This window comes from Pleurodeles waltl, chromosome 11 (genome assembly GCF_031143425.1).
Source record: "Pleurodeles waltl isolate 20211129_DDA chromosome 11, aPleWal1.hap1.20221129, whole genome shotgun sequence".
NCBI lineage: Eukaryota > Metazoa > Chordata > Amphibia > Caudata > Salamandridae > Pleurodeles > Pleurodeles waltl.
Window position 1 is genome coordinate 27,238,791 of NC_090450.1, and position 20,559 is coordinate 27,259,349.

At 43.8% G+C, this 20,559-nt stretch overlaps 1 protein-coding gene across 1 annotated transcript in view; it reads right to left on the minus strand.

Moving 5' to 3' along the window:
* LOC138265281 (solute carrier family 12 member 9-like) overlaps window positions 1-20,559 on the minus strand; it is a 452,520-nt gene that overhangs the window by 389,884 nt on the left and 42,077 nt on the right. The window lies entirely within an intron of this gene.

Here is a 20,559-nt window from a genome sequence, read left to right on the forward strand (position 1 = left end):
TTTCAGTACCATTCAAATATATGGAGCCTTCTTCAGGTTCAAGTGCTGGTGTGGTTGAGACTGATTTATGGGCCAGAAGTCCCCAAAGGAATTTCCCTGCCACATAGAGCTTCAGCACTGGTACACACTTTGACTTAATAGAGGGTCAGGGTGGCACCCCTAAGACTTGCACTACTAGTGGGGCTTAACGTGAGTGTCGATTATGGTGAATAACCACCACCAGGAGTGAGAGGGGGAGTGGAACTCAGAGGCTCATGTATGAAACACTAGAGTCCAGACCTCAGGATACTGATTAATTGTTTGTGAATGTCATATTTTACTTTGCGTTCCTATACAAGTACTCTTTTTTTTTTTTTAATAAAAGCAAGTATTTGACTGGGCAATCATTTATTGCTGCTGCTGAGCATACTTTTAGGGGTGAGCCTGTATTCCTCCCCCCTCTGCTTACCTCCCCACCACACAAGAAGTCTTCCACTGCTCGCCCTGCACTACCGCTGAGAGTGAACCGCTGAAGGAGTATTTGGCCCAGTTGCTCAGGATCCCTGGAAGGTCAGGCCCTGGATATCAGGAGTAAAATGCCTCAACACCTATGGTTGGGCCCAGTAGCTCCTGCGTGCACCGTGGCCCTCTAAACAGTGTTCAGACAACAAGGAATCCTCATCCCACCAGTAACTCATTTTGAGTTGATGTAAGCATAATGTTTGGTTGGTAAAACTTTACAAATGTCACAATTAAGGCTCCTTTTCATCAGTCACGTCCCCATTTTATGCTCTAAGGAGAGATTCATTATCTCTGTTGTTAACTATGTCAGGATTCCACCGGTCTCAGAGGTCTCCTGTTGAGCATTTGGTGCTGGCATTGGTGTCATGTTTTCCTAAACTCTCAGAGGTTGTGTTTAGAGTTATTCTCTTCTCAGGTAGGAGTTTCTCAACTGAGCTAGCATCACTTATTTACCCTCTAGGTTATTAATTTACTTTCTCAAGCCAATGGGAAAATGCTGCTAGAGATCCCCTGAGATGAGAATTTACTTGAGTTCTACATTGTGTCTATTGAGTCCATTTTTGGGTAGACTTCTATTTCTTATTAACACACTTTAATTACACAGAAATTACAATGTCTCTACAATGCATCGGGGTATGCTCGCTCTATGTCTCCCCAATTCTGGCCATAACTTCAGAGGGAGAGTCAGGCAATAGTCAGGCCAGAGTCAGGCAATAAACTGTACATGTACTCTGCTGTTCATCAATTGCAACTATTGTGAACAATGGTGAATGACTATTCAGTTCTGGAATCCCATGGACATGAGGCCAACATGGGAATTGGCCCCAGACCCATAGGGAGGCCCTTTGACTTCAGCGCTGCTTCCCGTTGGTCGGTCATGAATTGTGAGTCTTCGAAGACTACCAAAGAAGTCTATTTTTTTTAAGTCACCTTTTTTCGGTCATATTAAAAACAACAGAAATAGCCTCCTAATGGTAGAAAGCACACAACATACTTTTTTTTAGATTTGTGCAAAAGGAAGCATAGCCCTCATTACAGGCATGGAACTCTAAAGGAAAGACATTTTAAGGACATGACACAGTTGAACCTCACAAAACTGCTGGTGCTGTAAGAGTATAACTTCTGTAAGTGGAAAGGAATGCCAGAGTTCAGCCAGTTTAGGGCTCCCAAGCACATCCAATCAAAGGCCAGTAGAATAGCTCTGCCTTACATCTGTGCTACATCTGATGTGTTTGTTCTTCATGAGGTGAGGCTCTTAAAACTCAAAAATGTTAAATCACATTTCATGAATATCATAGGCTGAGGACTGTGTTCCTTAAGGGCCTGTTGCTCAGGGCCATGAGATTTCTCTCTTTTAGCTCCACCAGTGTTTTTTCTTTCTGTGAAGCGCCCACCATTGCACAGAAGCTAACGCAACATCCAGGGGGTGTGCGTGAGTGCAGACACAGTCGCGGACGGAGAAACGTTAAGAGACCATTGCCCTGACGAACTACAGTTTTTTGCCAACTGGGGATAGTTGCTAGAAACATCATGACCTTTAACATCCCAGACAAAAATGACATCCCACATTATACACCATGGACCCTTGATCCTGAGGAAGGCTCACCTCTGCCGCCTAGGGACGAAACGTTAACATACAAATAATGCCAAGAAAAATCTGCAGTCTCCTGAAAACAAACGATAGTGGAAATGGACACTGACTGGAATAAAGAGCATGATCCTCTCTGCACCTTTACCCAGGGGCACATACATGTACTATTACATGCATGCACTATTAGCAGAGAGATGAAATAAATCAGTGAACCCATTTTATATGTTTGTTCCACTCCCTCTTACAGTATAAAACAAACAAAAAATCAAAATAATTAATGCGTATAAGCAAAATGATTTTTTCTCTTAAAAATGAGGGGCATATTTGCAAACTGTGTTGCTGATAGTTTCTGGAGAGGGAAGTGCCGAAAAATAACACAAAAGAAGACAGAAAGAAAAAGCAATATTATTATTTGGTGCATAAAATGTATTCATCAGAAGTTGTATAAATTAAAATTTCATTTCAAATCCTTTCAATAAATGTGGGGCATCACTACCAGGTCTCTCATAATCCAGATAGGGCTGATAATGAGAGTTAACAGCCACGTCAGAATTAAACGTTTTGCGGTAAGTCTACGGACCAGGTCTGGAGAAATGCTGTGGAGGAGCGAGGAATAACATGGCAACCAGAATTTGGTTCCCCTTTTAATGACTTAAGTTTGTCCCACACTGAGTACCTTTGCAGTCAGTGACTAGAGAGGTGGAGTTATTAGACCTAACAATGAGGACCTGTTAAGGGGACACTCAAATGAAATACAGAAATGTTTGGTGGTGCATGAATAGTGACTTATGTCACACTTGATGAATAGTCACCAGAGACAGGTGAGGGACACTGGTATAGGCAGTGCAATGAGATGGATGAAATATGTGGGTGGTCTCTAAAAATGGGCGCAGCCAAATCAGTCTACCTAGGAATCCTTTCCAAGAGGTGGGACCCACAAATGATATACAGAAATGTTTGGTGGTGCATGAATAGTGACTTATAGTCATCGGAGACAGGTGGGGGACACTGGTATGGGCAGTGCAATGAGCTGGATGAAACATTTGGGTGGTCTCTAAAAGTGGGCGTGGCCAAATAAGTCTACCTAGGGATCCTTCCCAAGATGCGTGACCTAAGTAATCAAGGATGTGGCTTAAAACATGTGAACTAAAATCCCAACAAGCCCCCCCCCCGGAACAGTATCGGCATATCTCACACATCTCCTTCCTCTTAATCAGTCATTTCAAACTGTCCTCTATCATGTATTTCTTTGTTTCACCCCCCGCTTCTATTGCACCTTCGCTCACATGCATACCTTTTCTCACTCTTCTCACCTGTAAATACAGCATTTTTTAAATCATTTGGTCCTGCCAATATTTCAACTGCTGAATATATTCCCTTCCCATACAATCACATAAAATGGTAATTACAACTGGCACATGTGTGACCATCATTCTGCACCACTGAAGAGGCCAAGGATTGGAGGGGCATGTAGTTTGAACACTTTTCTGATACAACAAGAGAACTTTGAAAGCACAACATCAACACCAGAACACTCGGTAATACCCAGTCATGAACAACCAGCCACATCTTAAGTTATCAGGATATTATTAAGGTCACAGTACCAGAGTAATATCTTTCATGAGAACAAAAAAAAACTACAGACACAACATCTGCAAAAACAAATATAAAAAAAAGCAAGTACCCTTAGCCAAGGGAAGAGTACATAAAGATATGAAACCTCAACAGGGACCACTGCACTGTCAGGGATGCCTACAGTCTTTTCACAGGCCGTGTTCAGATATGGATAGATATTGTTGTCTGTAAAATTAAGGGCAAGAACTAAGGGCCTGGTAGCAACCTGTTTCAAAGTCAGTTTTTAATTACTGCTGGGTCTGAAGCCTGGCAGGACCCGCCCCACTTAAAGCCCTGGCCACAGGTAAACAGAGTACCAGCCATTCAAAGGGCTACGGAAGAGCAACCCTGGAGCATCAGGTCCATGACAAAGCGATTGTTTCAGTGAGAAAAAGTTCAGAGAAGTAGAATACGCGGCCTTGGCTGATTCCAAACTCTGCATTAAAAGACCTTTACAATTTCCCTGGACTGCATGGGTGCAAATCACAGCTATTAATGCTTAGATCAATGGCCGCGGTGTTCCTGCCAAGGCTTGTTTATAACTGCATTTACTCCGCAGCCAATCAGAGCGGCTGGTTCACAGGTTTAGAAAAACCTTCCCAGTGTAAACGTCTGAAAAGCAATCCAGCCCCGATTGTAAATTTACAAGCAACACTGAACGTCCTTTATTGGCTAAAAAACGACTCAAAAGCCGCCAAGATCAACACAGGGAACTTGGAACATGATAGAGAAATAATCATTCCTTACCTTGATTTTACAGGCAGTTCCCCGGGCAGTGGCGCGTGTTTGCGCGCTGTGTCACTCCTTAGGACATGCACAGACATATTTAATAATCTTTCTCTGCCTCTCCCATTAATTCCAGAGAGGGAGAAGTTCTTTTTCGGTTTTATTTACAACCCTTCCTTTTCTTTTCTGGCAGGGAGCTTCTCCCACACAGAAATGCATCTCACATTTTAATCCAATGTGCAGGTTTGCTCAATTGCAACATTCCTGCCTTTGTAAATGCAATATTCACATCTCCCCTTCCTTGAAACCACATCACTGTAACCTAACAGCAAACAGTCTCTGCCTGTCTCTTCATCCCACGGAACACTGCTTGCACTCACACCTATGATCACCAATGATCACACCTAGCGCCTAGTAACTTAACCCACCACAAATGCGCTGGACTGAGTGCCCGCAGTGCTTACCTGGTGAACACAAGACTAACCCCAATAACCAACAACATACAATGACGCAAAAATAAACACCAGATTAACTACTTACATGGGCTTGGTTTAGTGTGCCACTGGCAGAAAAGCGCTTTAATGCTCCATTAGGAGTAGTAAGCACTACATAGATACAATTACAATGCAATACAACGAATGAAGAAATATCGCATTTTATAACATGTAGGCATCCATTTTAGACTACCACTAGGAAAACAGCTGGTCCTAACCCTGCTTCCATCTTCTGTAAATGAGGTCACTGCAGGCTTTCTCCATTAACTACTGGAAAATGTATTGTAGAACTGGTGGATGCTTTCAAGCTCAGGCCATAAAGCGCTATGATTCCATCAGGTTGGGGGGAAGCTTCTCCTGAGTTTATGGTTGGAAGGATTTTGGCTATAGAATGCCCTATAATGAAAGTGTTGGGGGAGGGGAGTGATGTTAAGGGCATGGGTGAACATGGTGTAGCACACATCACATCTCATGAACTAGAGATGCGGAGGACAGGTAGATTCACACACACCTTCTTTTCCAATATAACAATCCAGGCATCTGTACCATGGAATTATATGGATGGGAAGAACCGAGGTTTTAGAGTTATTCTTGTCAGTGGCAAGTTCCAGAGATGATCTCTCTGCTCAAAGATGGAACAATCACCAACACTGGTTTCTTAAGGAGGTGGAGGCTCAGAAAGGGAGCACATCTGGATTGGAGAACCTCCTTAGGTTGTACTGTTGAAGATTTACATCATAAAAATAATGCATTGCCGGGGATCACCCCAAGGAGCCTAGTCACAAAATGCATTTTGTAGTACTAAAGTAATATGTCAAAAGTACTACTAACATACTATAAAATGCTATTCACAAGCCTGCATGCTGAGTTTAACCCTCCGCCTCTCCGGCCTTTTTCTGTGCGGAGTTCTCCACTCTGCAGAGTTTTATGAACATGTATGTATACAGGTTGGTAGTAAATACGGAGGGACAGAGGGGAATGGCTGGAAAATAGGCAATACTTACTAGAAAATGGAAGGGGCTGAGGGTTCAAGGAGGGACAAACACCTACCTACAAAAGAGTAAGCCCATTCCTGTTCACAAACTACACTTCTATAGTTACTAGAGCCAAGAGCGATGCAGAACAGTCTTAACTGTATTCCAGTTCAGAGCAGGAGTGAATCCAGTACCACCCAACGCCAGTCACTGATACTGCAAGACCGCCCAGTATAAAATTATAGAAAAGTGAATTAAAATAAATCCCATTAGCAAATGATATTTAAAATAAATTATTTTAGGTATTAAAAGTATTCAAAATATACATATATATATATATATACATACATACACACAAAAATATATTTTGTATATATATATGTGTAATACATATATTATATATATGTATCATAATATATATATATATATGCGTTTATTATATATATATGTGTGTAATATATATATATATATATATATATATATATATATATATAGCCGTATATATTCAGCCGTAGCCTTGGTCACGGTTAGCAGCTGAGGTTCATGTGGCAATGAAATAGAGTGCAAATAAAACTGAAAAAGGACTCCAGTACAATGAACAACTCAAAATGTTGTGTGTCATCTTGTATTAGTATGACTACATATATAAAAATACAAGCCATTTTATTTTGGGAGCTGATAATCTGAATTGGTCAACAAAATCCAAATATGAACTAACCGTTTTAAACACCGGATAAGTAAAATCACAAATCATGTAGTGAATTAATAATGACATCATCACTGTGGCTTGCTATGGGGCAGGCATATGGGGGATGGTGGATATGAGCATGGTTCAGGGAGCTGAAAACGGTTTCATTAGGAGCGTGCCAGCTGTGCCACGTGGGTACTCTACATTTTTGTCCCACACAGTACTTGGGTTGCTATTTATAGAGGATGAAATAAAGCTGGCCCTGCTATTACTTTGGTAAGCTTTTTGGGCAAGGGAATCTGCCCCATTGAACTGCCTGGTTATTAGCGATGGCCTAGCCATGACTAGGGCCATAGAAATCCCCAGGCTTGCCTATGTAAAACCGGCATTTGAGAAGATTGGACTCGCAGAGTTTTTCTTCTCCACAAATACCTATAGTTCTTTCCCTAAATATAGGCTGAAAGAGGAGTTCGTGGGGTGATGAGGTCCACTCGGGTGGTGGCCAACCAGCATAAACCATCTGAATGCTTGTACCAGCAGATGTCCTATCAGGAGGGGGTTCAACCGTATCTGTCTGATATTCAGAACAGGCAGCATTGCTTCATCCTTACCAGATTTAGACTTAACTATATTCCTCTGATGGAGGGATTCCCACCCAAGTGTAACTCCCACGCAGACCTAGTCCCTGTCCATGTGACGGTAGTTCTGTGCAGTCAACTATCCTTATTATGTTGTTTTGGCCCTTTTACTATATACCTAGAAAAAAGTTGGTGTGTCCACTGCTTAAGTCTCTGAATTTTCAGAAATGCAAGCCAATTCTTCTATTTGTCCTACAGCTGCAGTCTTCCCTGGTGTGTTACACTGTTGCAAATTTTATTTGGCAGGTAATGAACCTTAAAAGAACTGTTCTCAGATGATAGCTGCTATATCCGGTCCGCTGGTTTTTAGTTTCTGTTTTATGATAATATGTATTTTAGAGATGGACTTCTTTTATGCTTGTATTAACTTATGTTTTTATTGATATTTATCTGTTTTATTTATAATGTGCTTTAATCCTGAAGTGCAGCAAATAAAGTATGATGGATTGACATAATCACAGAAAAAATCAACTGTTGTCCCCCGAACATACGGATAGCATAATATTAAAAAAGTGTCCGCAATAATAAGCCAATGCACACAAAGGGGATTCCTAGGTTTAAGTCAACATAAAAACATGCGTACATATATGTATAAGCAACAACTTGTAATTGTATATGAAACACTGCATAAATGCTTGAGACCTGAGACCTAATCCGGACCCAGTCCCATTCATCTCAAACCATGTGGTACCCACCAACGTGACTGGGTGAGTTTGTTCAATAACCTTCTAAGTCCTTTACCGTTTGCCAAATGATAAACCTGAGGAAATTCCCAATACTGATCTGAATGAGTATCGGAGTACACATATGTAGCACTAGGGAGAATTATGAAAAAGAAAAGGATACTATGAGAGCGCGCGTCAAGGAGAGGGGTTGCAAGAAGAAGGCTATCAGACAGTCTATTGCCCATGCTGATTCAGGGGATAGGAGTCCACTACTTCACCCTAAAGAAAAGAACACAGAGGAGGAAGGAACTGCTAGATTCATCACGCCCTTCTCTGAAAAATAATCAGGTCCTGTGTGCAATGGGACCATGGGGGGAGCCTGAAGGCCGCCGTGGTTCCCACCAACTGTGGGAGCCGGCATTGCTTTGGAGTACACAGGGATCTACTAAAGATGCAGCTCCCTATCTGCAATAGCTATGTGGACAGGGAAACAGAAGCAACCTCTGCTTCCAGCAGACGAGAGCTGTTTGACATATTTTCTCTGACTTGGCAGCAGCTGTGAGAGCAAACAGCTATGTCCTGGGGTGGACGCGCCAGGACACAGCCGGACCCGGCCTTGGGATGGGGTGGGGTGGTCCCCAGGGACATCTGATTCCATGAGGGGGGCCACGTGGCCCCCTCTAATGTTGAATTTGCTCCAGGGAGGTGGTGGCCTCCGGGGCTGGGGGTCCACAATGGATGCCCTTCATTCTTTTATTGCAGCCATGGGGAGGTGGCGGTCCCCGGAGCTGCAGGGGAGACGCGCCCCTCCCCCCTTAATTTTAGTAAATAGCCCAAGAAGGTGGCAGTCCCTGGGGATTAGGAGGGGGGCTGGACTCCCCTCCCCACCCCCCCCCCACACAAAAACTTGTTATTTAGCCCTGGGGAGATGACGGTCCCCAGGGCTGCGGGTGGAGGATGTAGGGGCCGCTCCCATATAAAATAAACATTTTGCCCTGAGGGGGTGGTGGTCCCCGGGGTGCCACACTGCCCCCACCCCATATATAACTTGGAGGTGGTGGTCCCTGGGGAAGCTAGGGACCTCCCCCTTATAAAATAAAAATTTTGCCCTGAGGAGGTGGTGGTCCCCGTGGCTAATATAACCTATGGAGGGAGGGCCCATGTGCCCTCTCCTTTATCAATGAGAAAAGGGCAGAAGACTGCCCCCTGTTTTTTTTTTTTAAATCTCAGCAAAATGTTCAGATCCGCGGATTTTGTTGAGATTTAAAAAATCCTTATTTAGCCCTGGTGGGGTCTGTAAGGGACCTTTAGACCAAGGCTAGGGCCTCAAGGTAACCCTACCCTGGCCCCTTTTCTTCTTTTTACACTTATGTTTGTTCTGGTAATGGCTGAAGCTGAGTCCGAAGATTGCTGTAAAACTTCCTTGTTAAAGTGTTGGCAGCCAATCAGATAGCAGCAAGGGGACGAATGGATCCACTTAGGTCTTTAGAGGCAACTACAGCCCGAACCGCTGAACGGAATTACACCACATTTGGCAGGAAGCGAGATCTTGGTGCGCAGATAAAGCTTTTTATTTGGTGTAAATCTGTTCAGCAGTTATGGAGTTATTAAAGGAAAAAAAGATAGATATCTGGGCGGAGCCTAAGCACAGATGTCATGGTGAGGTCTGATTGACTGTCAGCACTTCAACCAGGAATAGCTGGGAGCCATCTTGAGACCAATATACATGATAGCACCCCATTGAAATGCATTGTAGTGAATGGCGGGTTTTGAGGGACACAAAAAGGAGAACATATAAAGGGTAATAACAGATTATAGTTACAATATAAATCACTTGTTGATGGTACCACACTCATTTTAGGAATTGTAGTGTGTTCTAAGGTGATTTTACTCTATGAAAAATCCGTATGCTGGGATTTCATGAATAATGATGAGAGAAAACTGTTTTCTCAGGATTTTCCCATAGAGGTTATGGAAGGTGCTCGAGAAGCTAAAATGTGATTATATTTTCTGTAAATTCACACTATCTTTCCACGCCATATGAGAATGAAGTCTGACATTCTAAGTAAAACATGAACTTCCAACAGGAGCAACCTATCGGTTGATTCCCTTGTGTTCTAGTGCAGCCTCCCAAAGTGTTCTAAAGCACAACTAGAGCGCTAACAGTCTTACTCATAACAAAAGTGTGGCACACCAGAAGCTAGCTTGATTGAATCAAACTGGTAAAATGTAAAACATTTATTTTAGAAAGGAACAAAATGAGGGGGTTGAATTTGTCATATAAATGATGGTTAGTGCAGAAATAAAAAATAGGATAAATGTTAAGGGAGTTCTCAAATATCTTCCTCTTCTATTTCATTAAAACATTCTGACATGCGGACTGAAATATGCACTTTCAACACCAGCAGCAGACTGCCAGTTTACAACCTGGTGAACAACAGCTTTACTAGAGTGTACTGAGCAACAAGAGTGCTAACATTCTAAATTTATGCCAAAAGCGTGGCACATCTGAACACCATCTTGATGGAATCAAAGTGGAAAATTAAAAGCATTTTCTACTGAGGATACTGTAATAAATGAGGAACTTAGGGAGCTTCATAACAAATAAGTCTCCCAAGATGGACACCAAAGAAAAAAAGAGCCCAAATGCAAAAAAAAGTCACTCAAATGTAGACCGAGTACAACCCAATGACAAAAGTGTGCAAAACACTTAATTGTTTTGTTTTTTTGCAATTTTATATAGCACAGTCTGATCTTCCACACTATTGTAACAAATAAAGAATGTTAGAAATCTAGTTGTTCATTAGAATACTGTGGGAGAGGCAGAGGTCAAGAGCATCGTCTCGGATAATTGAGGGCAGAGTCGAAGGTACAGAGGCAACAAGTTAACCACGCGGGCACGCAGGAGGGACAGTGGCAGCACAATGGACATAGAGGGCAGGGGAAAGGGCTGCAGGGGTAATGAACCAACTATGCAGGAAAGGCAAGAGAGGCTGTGGAAATATAAAAGAGCTTTGAGGGCAGAAGGGAGAGGCCAGTGGCAGTACAACCATACATGCCAACAAAATGATTCAGGCAGGACACTCCGGATGTTTTTAAGCTCAAAAGCTGTCTCTTGCCTAAAATCGCCTCTTTTTTAATGTACATCAATGGGTAAAAATCTGTTCCCTAGGTTTTTTTTTTTTAAATCTCCCTCTTACCAAGTTCAAAATGTTGACATCAGGCCAGGGCCATAGGCAGTGAAAGCTGTTGTTGCAGGTCTTTTGTGCACCAGTGTGTGCATAGAAAAAAAACAACAACAAAAAACAACAAGGTCTTACCTGGGTCCTCGTTCCCAGAGGGGTTCTCGTTGCCAGTGGCCTGGCTGGTTCTCAGCTTTCCTGGATCATCTGGAGCTGCTAGGCCGCCGGCAAGCAGTTCCACACCGCTGACATTGGATGAGTGCGCACTACACTACACAGCGAAAGTGCAGACTGTCTGCACTTGCGCTGTGTGGCCCATAACTGGGCTGCAGCGTGCACATGGTGAGCTCCGCTCCGCTGGCAGGGTTAGCAGAGTTTTTGGCCGAACTCCGTGCTCCAAGCGGAGCGCAGCGTGCCAAAAACTCCATTAGCTCCACTAGCATAGCTCACCGCCCACCGCTAGCAACAGCACAATACAGCATAGTGGGCAAGAGATAGCAGTGCAGCACAACGGACCATGGAAAGCATTATGGAGGGGACAGGATCATGCACATGGGCAACAGAGAGCAGAGGGGAAAGAGGCAAGGGCAGCAAGCAGACCATACCGGACAGGCAGGAGGGACAGCTGCAGCATAACGGACCATGAGGGGCAGGAATGAGGGGTCAAGGGCATGACAATGGACCAGATAAGGCAGGTGGGATGGGGTAGGGGCCTGCACAGGGAAAACAGAGGGCAGGGGTCAGGACTGTAATGCAACAGACTGTAGTGGCATGCACACTGACAACAGAGGGAAGGTGGGTCCGAGGCAGCAAGATGACCACAAAGGGCAGGTGGGAGGGGCTGCGGCAGCACAGAAGACCATGCACGGCAAGCTGTATGGTTAGTGCCAGCACAACATCCATGGTGGACAAGTGGAAGGGGCATGCACAGAGGAACATGGAGGACAGAAGGGGGGATAGCGGCTGGACACAGACAAGCGAGGGCAGAGGAAGGGGCTTCCCAACAGACCACGCAGGGCAGGCAGGAGGAGCAGCTGCAGAGCAACAGAGCATGGAGAAGAGAGTGGCAGCAAAATGGACCATGGAGGAAAGAAGGGAAGGGGTGGGCCATGGAACTTGGACAGGCAGGGTGGCAGGGACAGGCGGCAGCCATCTGACCATGCTAGGCAGGTTGGGAGGGGCAGTGGCAGATCAACAGAACACTCGCAGTAGATAGGAAGGGCAGTGGTAGGCCCATGGAACATGGTGGGCAAAAAGGAGGGAGCAGGGGCACGCACACAGGCATTGGAGGGCAGCAGGAAGGTGGGTAGGGGCAGCAGGCTAAGCACAGAGGCTAAGCAGGAGGGCCATGAAGGGGCATAGAATTGGGCAACAGAGGGCTGAAGGAATGAGCAAGGATATCAAGCTAAATGGAGGAAAGTGGCAGCACATCGGACCATGCAGGGCAGGAGGGAGGGGGCTGGTGCATGGACTCGGACAACAGAGGGTAAGGAGGAGGTGTATGGGGCAGCAAGCTAACTGTTAAGGGCAGGTGGAAGGAGCAGTAGAACACAGGACTGTAATGAGGGGGCATCACCATGGACTTGGACAATGGTTGGCAAGAGAGGAGGAGGCAGGAGCTGCAGTCTTGGGGGGGCAGCATAATGCCAGGCCATGTAATGCGTCCAACCCACTCCCAACCATGCATGGTGGTGGGCATTTTCTTAATGCTAAATAAAAATAAAAAACACATAGAAAGTCACTGAAAAAAACAAAGGTTACAGGGGTGTTACAGTCAGGAAATAGAATTAAAAAATCATAGAAATTCACTAAAAAAAAAACTAAGTTACAGGGACGTTATTGTTTGGTTCAGATTTTACATGCACAAAACCATAGATATTCAGCTGTTATAGTTAAAGTTATTTCAAGTAACTATAACTTGTGTCCTAAGGTAACTATATCTCATCACTTGAATACCCCAGTCTCCTTAAAAATGGGAGTGCCAACCTTTAACGATCCTGTCCAAATCACTTCACTAAAACAGTAGCAAGTAGCCAGCTTGTGAAATGAGTGGGAGGGACTCAAATACTGTGATAGTTACATCCAGACTAAAACTTAAATAAAATGAAATAAATCACTATTTATTCAGTGTATTGCCTTCTAATCCTAAGTCTAATACTAAATGGCCATTTAAGTCTTCATTACCAAGGCCAAACCCACACATGGAAAATGTCCTGGCACCAAGCAACAAGCCACTCTGGGTCACTATTGAACACACTGCACCAACAACCACCAATCACTCATCCTGGAAACAGAAGCAAGCCAAAAATATATTACTGCCGAGTGCACAAGCCTGCGCTTGAATGAGGAGAAATGGAACAGCAAAGACTGACCAACAGTCGAGGGCACAACACCATGTGAGTCACAAAGCAAGTACCACTACCTAAAGGAAAATCAAAACAGGCAGATGAGCACAGCCATCTCCACAGCACCAACAAATTACTCTGAGCCTGATTTAGAACTCTACTCCATCACAGCGTGGCAGCTAGTCTGTTTGCCGAAGTCTAAATCCCATAATTTCCTATGGGATTTAGACTTTGGCAGATGGGATATCCGTCACCTTTGTGACTGTGTAATCTGGCCACCAAGTTCTAAATCTGGCACTCTGTCTGAGAGACCTTTGGCTAAGGAGTGACTACATACCAACTAGCCATTATTTATTTCTGCTGTGAAGCAAAAGCGCTCTGGGTAGACATTTGCCAAGCAACTCGCCTTACTCAAAAAACCACAGTGCTGTGAAGTGAACAAACCACCCCCAGAGTTGGGAAGTGAGGCAATATACACATTGAACCACACGCGTCAGCCACAGACGCCCTTGACGTAAGTGACAATAGTGAGAAAGGGAGAAAAGTGTGACCACACACACCTAAGTGAGGCACACAATCTTAAAACCAGCAAAAACAAAGCCGGATGAAAAATCACAAAAACTACACCATCAGTTGACATCATATGGCGTGTAAACATGGACCACCCGGGAAACGTTGGTAGGAAAGCAAACTTTAGATCAACATAATCTATAGATTGACATGACTGGCAAGGCACCAGGTCACTCTATCCCAAACCTAACAATAACAGCAAACTAACAACTACAGCGAGAAGAAGTCCCAGGAGGAAATAAACCAGTATGCTTGGAGAGATTCTCCCTAGTTGGAGCTAGGCCAAGCAGAAACTGAGCTTCTAAACGTCTGGGCCCTAGAGTGAAAGGCGTACCTTGCGGTGTACTAAGAAGAGGAATTGGCAGATCAACGATGCATCAGTCATTCAAATGATAGGAGGTCAGTACTCAGTGCTTACGTTGAGCGTGGGGTTGCAGACGGGGCCCACCAATACTCCCTTTGTGGGATGAGCTTATTTTTCCTCAATAGACTTTGACACAAGTAAGAGAAGGAAACACATAAAAGGGAAAAAGGAGGTAGAGAACATGGAAAAACAGTGACAGAGGGAGAAGGCAGGGATGAAATGGAACTTGAAAGAGTGAGATAAGGTGGCAAGAAGAGTCTGGTCCTGGATTAAAGAGGCGTGAGACGGAGTCTCGAATGAGCACCATTGTAATTCATCATCACGACATTAGATAAAGATGATGCGGGAGTTTGAGCAAAAATTTGGGCCCAGCTCTTATTCTTTTGTAAATTAAACACTGTCCATACATCACACTAATTAGTCCCAGCTGTCTCAATAAACAAGATTTTATTGTTTTTATGATGCATACATACCAGGTAAACATAAGAGCATACAAGCTGCTGCGGAATAGAGCATCATCTGTTGTATGCATTACATGAAACAAGGTCCATATACATTCAAGTGGACTCGTAATAACCCCACCATTTCCTCCAAAGTCTGGTGTGTTTTGTGGGCAGCCTCTACTTGTGTACATTGGTTCATCCAGTGTGGCACACCAGTCCATCGCAGCTCATCATGGGCCCAGCTTTGGGGGACTCGCAGAGGTGTAATGTTTGGCAATGTCTAAATAGCTCCAGGTTAGAGTGGAGCTAACAATTCCAATAGAACTCACGTGGAAGATTTTAGGCATTAAACTAGGTACCCTCACAAACACACAAGCCACAGAGAAAATCAACGTCTGCTTTGGTATGGAATGAAAAAGAACCTCTAAATTCAGAAACCCTGGTGCAGTGGTGCTCCAGAATGCATGTCCATTGGGCAGTAAGGACTAGCTTGGATTTACCATCCAAATATCCTGCAGAGACACAGATCTGGGTCCCTGCTACCAACAATACAATGGAATCACAGATGCAGTGAAAGGAAACCCACCACGATAAAACAAAAACACCAAGTTCAAATCCAAACCTGAGAAAGTTAGACACTGCTTGTTCCTCTCCTAAAGCCTGCAGGACAGTGAAATATTTAGGCAGGTGTCATGATCACATCTGTGATCGAAGGAAGGAGACTGAACCAAACTGTGATCCAAGAGTGAGTACCCCAGTTGTCCAAAGAGGGAGGCAGGGGCACAGACAGAGGAAACTGGAATTAAGCAAGAGGGACAGACACAAGCAGAAAGAGACACTAGAACAGAAATATATAGAAACAGCAAGGCACTGAATGATAAGTTGCAAAATGGAGATGAAAGGAGAAAATAATTTAAGAAATGGGGCGAGAGATACTGGTTCATGGCACAAAGATAAAGGGAAACATAGATAAAAGGAGATTGAAACAATCAGTGCTTAGTTTGTAAAAACAAATAAGTTCCAATGCACGCGTCAAGAGGCCACGGTAGTTTGCACCACACATTGCCTCTGTCAGTGCTTACAATGACAGTGCTTACACAACAACTAACCATCCATCACACGCCTATAAGTGTTTGAGCACCCAAAACCTATAAGAACGGCTTAGGTGGCAGGTATTAGTTGTTTCAAATATATATTGAATTAATAAACAATTATTGTTCAGCTCATCAATGAATTGGACAAACAGCACCACCATGTGGCAGCTGTCATAAGTGCCGGTGGTAGCAATTTAAGTGCCAATGTGGAGCAGCAGAAATCTCCGGCTCAAATTAAGCACTGAAAACAACAGGATGGGAGGACAAGAGACACTGGGACAAAAGGTACCACAGCCACTGGGGAGAGAGAGGGGGGGGCACAGCAGGTGCAGACAATGAAGAGACCTTGATCATCAGAGTCGAAGCATGATGCTAAAAAGTCTCATGTCTGAAACTTATGAGAAGGTCACCTGCCAATACCCCTTTCCAGCACTCAATGTTGGAAAACCGTAAATCAACAGAGTGCACAGCAAAGACTGGACCCAAGACCATGGTCACTTGACCTAAACTCCATCTTCAAATCATCTCATTGGAAAGCCTCAACCAGAAGGACTGCTAGTAACAGAAACCGGCACGCAAATATACCTACATCATAAGACAAGGGGTAAACTGGATAGCCTCGTAGCCCATGGGGTGTCCTTCCAGAAGCCCTGCAGACTGTGAACCTGAGCTGTGCAGAGGGCCCAGTGCTTGTTTACATGCGAACTAGGAGGAAAGTGCACAATACATGTGTCTTGCACAAAGCACCTGCAGTGAAGAGGCTTCAAACCAGCAGTGGCATCTCCTCCACTATGGCAGAGGAGTGTCGCCACCCTGCCAGCAGCAACCGCTGCAAATCCTTTAACAACAAAAGTTTATTATCCTTTTGTTATTGAAGGGGCGGGCATTGGGGATGACAGGCACTGAGGGGAGTGCACTGTGCACTCCCCTCAGTGGGCATGTGTGTTTGTCTGGCCGTCTCAGGCCGGCCAAACACACATGCGCACTGTGCTCTCTCCAGCCCAGCACTGTGTTGCTGGGCTGGAGAGAGCTGCACGGGCTCCCAGTCTGCCTAGGAGCTCCCTGGTTGGGCACTCCCAGCCAATCCAAATGCTGCTGTGAGCAGCGTCAGGATTGGCTGCAGGGAAGGCTGGGAGGCTGTGCCTGCCTGCTGCCAAGGACACAGAGGAGCGGCGGCACGGTGCGGCGCGCAGGTACGTTTTTAAAAAATGTATTTTATTAATAACCTCCCTCGCGCCGCCCAGCCTCCTCTAACCCCACCCCCCTCGAGTCGCAACTGCAAACCGGTAGGGAATGTCCTATAAATGATTTAACTCAGCCACACCGACCATCTATTACCCAGATTGAGCTAATTATCAGAAAGTCCGAGCATCACACCCTGTGAATAGAGGTGGAAATATGAATGTCGCACCACTCACACTGCAATTTAGCACCAGTAGAGTGAGCAGCGCTGAAAAATCAAACGCTAATGGCATCATGCGGTGAGCAAGAGCATGCGGCCATTCGAGCTGATTTCTCTGCAGTTTGAGAGGAAAATCTACTTGACCGGCAGGAAATCTACTCGAGAAGCAGCCCTCTGATCGTGATCGCCCACGTTAGACAATGGTGCGAGGGGACGCCAAATCTCGCTCGCTCTCTCATTTCTGAAGCCTCATAGGAAAAAAATTCCGCCACAAGGTGATTGGCGGAATTTGGCTGGAACTCCGTGTTACAAGAGTATCACAGAGTTGCCAATTTCACGGGTGGAATTAAACATTTCATCCATCCCTACTTGTGAACAAATACAGGTGTCCTTGCTAGTTGGAAAACCGAACAGCAAGTCACAATAGTTTGTACTTTCAGGAAAGAAGGCAGAGGCACTCACACCATATCCACAGCACACGTGTCGTTGATCACCCTCGCACATGCTGGTGGAAGCTATCAAGACCGCACCCACCTCAGCATCTCTGGCATTGAGAAGAGACACAAAGCAGCAGAAGAAGCCAGGGATTTGGTGGTTGTTGGTAAATCTTTCCTTATGCAAATGAAGGATTAAAGAACAAGAGCGCACGCTGCCCCTGTGTCTACCAGCAGAGACAGAAACAGAGCCCATGCAGAAGCCCTGTTTAAAGGTTTGCAACAACTACATAATTTTGTAAAGCAGTCAAGCGTTAGTTGGTAAATAGAAATTTCAGAAAGCTCATGTGACTTGCCTGGGTTAAAAGTTGTCCCTATTATGATGTGTTCAGAGCTCAACAGGAAGCTCTGAATAAATTTTGTTTAAGCTTCCATATGCTGGTGCAATATTTGGAAGTTTGGATTACAATTCTCATGCAAAATGCAGATTTTTTGCTGTGTTGCAGAACTGAGATTTAATTCTTGTGAAAATTCTGAGGGTACATGGGAACAATGCACCCTAAACCAAACTAATATAGGCTCTAGTTGAACCATCCAAGATTTGGCCCTATTTTGTTTCAGTGAAAAATGAAACCTCTCATCCAAAATTGATGCAAACACTCATTTCAGAACAATAGGCCAGATTGGCATTTCGCAGAATAGCATTTAATTTAAGATAATTATTGGTCTTTTCGTTTAATTTCCACTAGGGAACTTACTCAACTCATGCACAGAGCTACTCTACAGCAGGACTTTATCCATGGCATTTTTATTAATTGGTGGTTTTATATAGAAAAGACCATGTTAGAGCATGTCTTCTGTTGGTATCAGACCAAATTTACAATTTGATCCAGTTCCTGAACTCAAATGTGCACCATTTAGCAGAATAATTATTGCAGTTTACAAATGAAGGCAGTTCTTTGATGGCCAGTTGCCATTTATATGTCAAATACTAGCATGCTTCTCGTGGTGAAGGAAGTTCTCTTTACACCCAAAATCCACAAGACAAGTGTTTGGTAGCAGTTCGGCTACTTTGAGTGTACTTTCCCAGCTGTCACAGAAAGAAAATCCCCACAAGGAAGTAACATCACGGGCTGCAGCAAGATGGAGCTGAGAGTAAGGCCCCAGGGCATGAATTTATTTATTCTGGAACCTCAAAGAAGAATGTTGTGACAAACAGATGACACGGATTGCACCTAAGTAGTGAAATTAAAGGGCATGTATGTTAAATACTTTCTGTGGGATGCTTTTAACAAAAGGGAAGGTATTTACATTGAATCTTTACTAAAGCGTAATGCACATGCATCTATACTTTGTGAACAAAAAAATGCTGTAAATCCAACATGTTATCAAGGACAACAAAGTAAAACAAATGAAAGTGCAATGCAGATTACTGACTTGTTTAATGTCTTTAATACATATTAAGGAATCCAAACAGAACACAAGGCATTAGCCAGTAATTAAAATGTTGTTGCATCAAAGAGCACACACTGGTTCTAGCCTAAAAAAGGACTACTTGGTGCCCATCACCAAAATCTAATGGACAAAAACTGGACAATGTATCCACCCTCAAAATCCAAGGGCTTTGAAGGACAGCCTTCGCATGATGGCGTGGAAATTACATGAAAGACAGTGGCTTAAGTGTCTGACCCCAAAGTCCACTCTCTCTCTGTACTTCTTATTGTACTTGTTTTGAAGCATTGTTCTCATGAGGTTTCATCCACCCGTAAAGCTGTCTTTAGCCAGACCTAAAAAGACACCACCTGACCATGTGGGTGGACGCTGTATAAACAACTGTAAATCAGACAGCAGTAGACAATCAGAATTCTGCATTTTGATTGGGTCCTGGCCAGTTGGCATACGCCTATGAGATTCATGACAAGCACTTTAGACAAGCCTCTTTATAGAGTCAATCCATACATCACTATGCCTTCTCCGCCTGACAGCTGCCTGTTAAGAACACAAAATTCTAATGAAGTCCAGTATTTATCTAGCTGACAGAATGAGCGAGACATGCTCCTGGAGAAGACCGCTTTAGAATCAGTGTTCCTGTCCACTAAATATGTACCTAGTTTTATTTGTATTCATAAGTGAGGCATCTCAATTGGAAGATCAAACTAATAAGCAGAGTGACTAATTATTTCAGAATTGCATATTTGAGCCTTGAAGAAGCGATTATTCGTGAAACACGTGTTGGGTGTTATCAATTACTCTACATGAAGAACCATGGTGGCCACATTCTATTTTGCAAGAAGAATCGGGTCAAATTGGACAATTGTCTTTGACAATGAAAAGACATTTCTCGAGTTGAACATTTATCTGTGACGATAAAAAGCAACCTCTGAAATCGTTAGAGTTCACTGACTTTATATGGTCTCTCAGAAAATCTTCTATATGTTGCTGCTGGTTACAGGAAGCTTGGCCCCTCAAAACAAACCATGATCTGGCAGTTTAGCACGATGCAAGATTTCCAAAACCTACTGCATATAATTTGATTTAAATTGTTTAAATCTCTGCTGCTATGAGTTCCTGAAACAAAAAAAGCCTCCCTAAAAATTCCTATCCATGTGTTTGTAATATGTATTTAAGTGTACCAAGTCTATGGAAACCATATACCCTTGTGGGTTTTCACTGTGTTTTGAAAAAAACTCCCTCATGGTTCTGTCTGATTTACAAATTTACTTATTTTAAAATATGGTTTAATGAATAACTTTTGAAAGCAGTCCTATTTACAGAAAATCGAAAGACTTTTTAAGGACAATATATATGCGTTTTATATGTGTTTTAGCGCGTCA